The sequence below is a fragment of the Protopterus annectens genome, chromosome 3.part1 (assembly GCF_019279795.1).
Source record: "Protopterus annectens isolate FY-2018-M chromosome 3.part1, PAN1.0, whole genome shotgun sequence".
Classification (NCBI taxonomy): domain Eukaryota; kingdom Metazoa; phylum Chordata; order Ceratodontiformes; family Protopteridae; genus Protopterus; species Protopterus annectens.
Window position 1 is genome coordinate 1,792,923,444 of NC_056732.1, and position 6,000 is coordinate 1,792,929,443.

The window sequence follows — 6,000 nt, forward strand, 5'->3', positions numbered from 1 at the left end:
TAGTCATCAGTGAGGAGATAAGTACTCAGGTAGTCATCTGTGAACAGATGACAAGTAAGTCATCATTGAAGAGATAAGAAGTACTCAGGTAGTCATCAGTGAAGAGATAAGAAGTACTCAGGTAGTCATCTGTGAACAGATGACAAGTACTCAGGTAGTCATCAGTGAAGAGATAAGAATTACTCAGGTAGTTATCAGTGAGCAGATGAGAAGTACTCAGGTAGTCATCAGTAAAGAGATAACAAGTACTCAGGTAGTCATCAGTGAGGGGATGAGAAGTACTCAGGTAGTCAAATGTGAACAGATGACAAGTACTCAGGTAGTCATTGATAAGGAGATGACAAGTATTCAGTCATCAGTGAGTTGATGACAAGAACTCAGGCAGTCATCAGTGAGGAGAAGATACGTATACTGGCAATTAGCAATGAAGAGATGACAGGAACACGGGCAGTCATCAGTGAAGGGATGACAACCATTCAGGAAGTGATTGGTGAAGAGATTTATTTTATTTATTTATTGTCATTTGTTAACTGGGTTGGTCCAACTGAGTCAAAGGGTCATTTTCAGTGGAGACCCAAGGAGAAAAGCTCCAATTACATATACAAGACAATCCAAAAGGGAAAAAAAGACATGGCAAGTACTCACGCAGCCATCCATGAAGAGATGACAAGTATTCAGGCAACATCATTGAAGCAGTATTGGTGCATATTTCATACGTTTTACATTCTATCGGTACCACCAGTACACTAACCTGGCTATTGATATACATTTTTATTATATACCAACAAGGATATGCCTGCTAAGAAGAAGGTTGCTAATGTCACATCCTCATGTGAGCCTCTTTTCGGAGGCTTTGAATGAGGTGATATTACTGGGCCTCCATCTCCATGGTGGGCGGCTCATCGATAAGTTATACTGTGACCATAAGTGGCAGCAGATGGTCAAGGATGTAAAAGTGTCAGCTGCCATTGTCATAATTATGAAATAGTTCAATATAGGGTCAGTGATTTGATACATAAAGCCAGTGACATGTTACTTAGGGTCAGTGACATGATACTTACTGCCAATGATATGACACACAAGGCCAGTGATTTAAAACATAGGGCTAGTGATATGATACATAGGGCCAGTGATCTGATACATAGGGCCAGTGATTTGATACAAAGGGCCAGTGATATAATAGACTGGGCCATTAGAGGAGCAGAGGTTGTGACATGGGAGCAGTGGTTGTGACATGGGAGCAGAGGCCTACAGATGGTGGGCCATCTACAGTGCCAACAGTTTAATAAAGGAATCCCAGGTATCCACCAGGTGTGAAAACATCTTCTCAGTGTTTCAAAGTCTGGTGCAAGATGTTTGGGCAGAGATCAACAGGCCTCAGAGGAATTACATTAGTGATGCCACAAGTATGTTGCTTAACCTTTACCAAGTCCAGCATTTGCACTTCAGCTACGGTGGTGCAGTGGTTAGCATTGTCACCTCACAGCAAGAGGTTCTCCGGTTTGATCCTTGGCTGGGGTGCCTTCTGTGTGGAGTCTGCATGTCCTCCCTGTGGTCGTGTTGGTTTTTTCTGGGTGCTTTGGTTTCCTCCCACATCCCAAAGAATGCTGCAGGTGAATTGAACACTCTAAATTGGCCCTAGGTGTGTGTGTGTGTGTGTGTGTGTGTGTGTGTGTGTGTGTGTGTGTGTGTGTGTGTGTGTGTGTGTGTGTGTGTGTGCCTTCTGTGGAAGGTTGGGCACTGGGCTGGCAACTTGACACTGTAAAACTCCACTGCCAATCTTGAGCGGACAGGTGATCCGCTGTGGGGATACCTAACCGGGAAAAGCCAAAAGAAGAAGAAGACTTACATGAATGCTTATAATACCTGTCTCACCTATTCTGTATACTTACATTCGACACTGAGGTGTAATGACCACCTGTAGGTGCAATGACCACCTGTACTAGATATGGTCATGCTTATATATTCAAGTTATCTTTACTGGTAATTAGAATTACAGCACTTGCATAAGTCATGGTTGCATAAGTAATTGTGGAGTTTTGGTATACTTAGAAAGGTTATTTTGTTGTTGTTTTCACAGCTGAAGCTTTGTCAACACCAGCACTGTGATACTTGTTGTGTCTTTTGGCTTTTCCCGGTTAGGGGTCGCCACAGTGGAACTCCGGTCCGCTAATGATTGGCAGCTGATTTTTACGTGCTGAGTTGCCAGCCCTAATGCACAACCTTCAACGAAGTTACACCCATTCACACATGTCTCCACGCAGAAGGCACTCTAGCTGAGAATCAAATGGGAGAACATCTTGCTGTGAGGCGACAACACTGCTGCAGCACCACCACCGTGGTACCAGCACTGTGATACTACCTCATCTAATTTGAGGGGATGATTACCCTGCACTGACCATGGTGGGGATGAGCAGGCACAGTCTGGGGGGGGTCTGCAAGGAGTATGTCAGACACAGAGCATGTGACCCTACATCCACATGTATGTCAGACACAGAGCATGTGATCCTACATCCACATGTATGTCAGACACAGAGTATGTGATCCCACAACCACTCATATGTTAGACACTTAGTGCGTGATCCCACTTTCACTCGTATGTCAGACACAGAGTGCGTGATCTCACATCCAGTTGGATGACAGCCAAAGCATTTGGTCCCACTCATATGTCAGACACAGAGTGTGTGATGCCACTCGTATGTCAGACACAGAGTGTGTGATGCCACTCGTATGTCAGACACAGAGTGTGTGATCCCACTCATATGTCAGACACAGAGTGTGATCCCACTCATATATCAGACAGAGTATATGATCCCACATCCACTCGTATGTCAGACACAGAGCATGTGATCCCACATCTTCTTGTATGTCAGACACAGATCTATGTGATCCCACATCCGCACATATGTCAGACACAGAGCATGTGATCCCACATCCACTCATATGTCAGCCACAGAGTGTATGATTCCACATCATCTTGTATGTCAGACACAGAGAGTGTGATCCCACATCTCCTCCCTATACATTGGGCACATTGTCTCTGCCTATGCATACCTGTGACGCAGAACCATCTTAGACTTTCTCCCATGAATGTCCTCAAGGAATATCATATGGATCAGTTTTTACTCCTCTATTATTCATTATATATAGCAGTTCCATGTGACAACACTACTAAAATGCAAACCTGCTTTATGAAATGGGGGAATCTACTCTGGTTTTTATTACAGCTGACAGTAATCTATAGCTGCAGGTATAAAACAGCTTCTGTTCATGTCTTCTGGTCTGATACTTAAGTTAAGCCTAGGATATCCAAGGCCATGATACCTGAAAATGAAAATCTCCCTTCTGTCAGGGTACATCTACTAAACAACTTTGTACCTCAGAGTTCTTTAATGTAGCAACCAGCATGATGGAAGTTACTATAAACCAACAAATATCTTTATACCTCAGTATCAGAGATCACCAACATGTTCTCATTTTGTAGGGAACATTCTGTAAACTGAAAATCATCTCCTTACAATGTTAACTGTTTCACATGTTTACCTTTCATATGTAGTTCTTACTAACTTTCATTGCATTACATGCATGAATCAGACAACATGAAAGTGTGATATTACTGTCCCTCAAGAAGTCATCATTCACTTCTACCTTCTACAACCTTTGGAAATGTTGATCCCTGACAAGAAAATCTCATTTGTAAACAAACATGCTTTGTATAAAGTATTGTGCAAAGAAAGCTGCAACTCTCAAAGATGTCCCTACAGAAGTATTCTTACTGCAACATTTCAATTTTCTGCCATTGTAAAACACCCTGTACTAATATCACCCCTTCAGAGTAGCTCCTGCAGCCTTTTCAGTGCAGGGGTGTTGTCAGGCTAATGAAAACTGAATTAAAGTTGTGATTTTTTTCTCTCTCTCTTATTTCATACTTGTAATACAGATGATCTTTAAAATGTATGTAACTTTGTGATCTTTTTTTGGAAATGTGAGAAAGAAGATGAAAGAAGAGAAATGCACGAAACTATAAGTAAAATGTAAAATGTAATTTCTTGCTTCATGAAGCTACCAAGTAATCTAGTATAAATACACTGTAAACAGTAAAAGAATGCAAGCATTAATATGCCAAAAGTTAATGAGATCTATCCAGGATCTTGAGCTCTGCTAGTTTGTTGTTTTCCTGGCAGAAGTAATTAAAGTCTTTGTTCCTGAGAAACTTTTCCTTTGCATGTGAAAAAAAGGATTTAGCTACTTTTGGTGTGGGAAAGCAAGTGACTAACATAAGCTGATGTATTTTTTTTCTGTAAAAGGGAAGTGATGTAAAACTGATTATCTCTGGGTTTCTGTGCAGACAAGAGGAACTGATATGAAAACATATTTGAGATTGTTCTTAGTTTCATCATGTCACAGTGTTGGAGGCCTTTGTGCATTCATGTTAGTAATATTTCCCTCTTCCTGTATATTTTTATTGATTTTTTTCTAACTGAGAGTAGTAATATTCTGTATTTCTTTAGTGAGAGACAGCTGGAATATTTAGTTAGCTGTTGCTCATATTCTTATTTACATACTCTGCATACTGACTGTTATTTTAATATTCCTCGTGTACTTTTTCATTCCTCTGCATTGTTAATCTGCATCTGCTTGTAAACAAAAAGCAGTTGAAAGTAAATGTAATACAACTATGAATGTCACAAACATGCTGCAAAACTTCTCTAAAACATACAAAATTTAATGTGTTAAGAAGTTTTTGTCCTGCAGGTATCAGAATTAAAAAAAAAAAAAAAAAAACAAATTTTAAAGGCTCTGTAGCAGATTATGTTCATAGGTTCATAGGTAGGTACTAGGCTATTTATTTATTTTATTTATTTATTTTACATTTGTTGACCGGGAAGGTCTGACTGGATACATGTCCATTTTCAGCGGAGGCCCGGGGAGAAAAGCTCCAACATTGGCACATAGGTAAACAGTATGTTGATAGAATACAGATTGTTCTCCTTAGGTAGTTTACACAAAAAGAGGAGACTTTTTAAAGTATTTCAATACATTACTCCAAGATATATAAAAAAGATACAATACACATAGTATAACAGACTTGTTCTCCTTTTAGATTGACCCTTAGGATAGTTTTATCGGGTATTAGTATAGGAAGCAAAGACTAGAGATTTACATGGAAGAGGAGATAAGAGGGAAACAGATGCGAGAGAGGTAGAGGTTACATAGGTTGGACCTGGTAAGGAAGAGGAAAAAATCTGGTTTAGGTGGAGTCAGTCTGGGCTTATGCATTGGCAAAGCCAGTGTGTCTGGAGGTGGTGATTTAGCCTCTTTTTGAAAAGTTTTATGGAGGGAATGATGGTGAGGCTGGATGGAAGGGAGTTCCATATTTTTCCAATTGCATTGGCAAAGAGAGCGTCACCCCCTGAATTGTTGGATTTTACCGTTTGAGCTAGTAGCTTGTTTGAGGAGCGTAAACTATTGAGATTGTTGTAAGGTTTGATTAAGTTTTTCAGTGCAGGGGTTTTGTCAGATTGTTTAAGAATTTTAAATGCTACTATGAGTTGGCTCTGCTGTAGAAGGTTAGGGAATTTGATCCAACCCAGGCTTTGTAGGTTGCTACAATGATGGGTTCTGTAGGGCATGCCAGTTGCAAATCTGGCAATATGATTATAACAACATGTTAGTTTGTTTACTTCAGTAATGTTAAGATTTGTAAGAATAGGGGAGGCATATAGGAGGGTAGAGAGGAGATGGGAGCGGGCAGTGGCCATTTTTGCTATTGGGGTAAGAAAGGATTTTATTCGATAGAGCGACCCAAGTTTTTTATTAATGGTTTTAATAGTCTGATTGATATGGATATCATATTTAAGTTTATTGTCAATGGTAACTCCCAGTAGTTTAGTGTAGGAGTCTGGGGAGATGTTTGTCCCATTTTTGGATTGAATAGAAAAGGGTGTGGGTATGACCTTATGAGTGGGGTAGAAGATTAACAATTTGGTTATGTTTGGA